Source organism: Otolemur garnettii, unplaced genomic scaffold (assembly GCF_000181295.1).
Source record: "Otolemur garnettii isolate 467f Iridium unplaced genomic scaffold, OtoGar3 scaffold00066, whole genome shotgun sequence".
Lineage (NCBI taxonomy): Eukaryota > Metazoa > Chordata > Mammalia > Primates > Galagidae > Otolemur > Otolemur garnettii.
The window spans coordinates 3967704-3968025 of NW_003852461.1; the positions used below are offsets into that span (position 1 = coordinate 3967704).

Below are 322 nucleotides of genomic sequence, written 5' to 3' on the forward strand. Positions count from 1 at the left end.
TGATAGGTGAGGCATTGTTGGGGGGTGGTCCTTGTACCACCACCAGCAGCAGCATCCAGGGATTTGTTAGAAATGCAAATTCTTGGACCCTACCCCAGATCTACTGAATCAGAAACTCTGTGTGGTAATAACCCCTACAGATCACTCTGACACCGTGTTCCAGCTGAGAACTATTGGGGAATGACTTACCCTTCCTCCCTCCCTCCCTCCCTCCCTTCCTTCCTCCCTCCCTCCTTCCCATCAGATGACAGGCTTATTGAGTACCCTTTATGTGTCAAACAGCATTAGAAATTTTACAGACAATATTTCTAATCCACATAAA

General features: G+C 46.9%; 1 protein-coding gene across 1 annotated transcript in view; it reads right to left on the reverse strand.

Annotated features, from left to right (window-relative positions):
• Positions 1–322, reverse strand: part of DAB1 (DAB1, reelin adaptor protein) — a 303539-nt gene that overhangs the window by 678 nt on the left and 302539 nt on the right. The window lies entirely within an intron of this gene.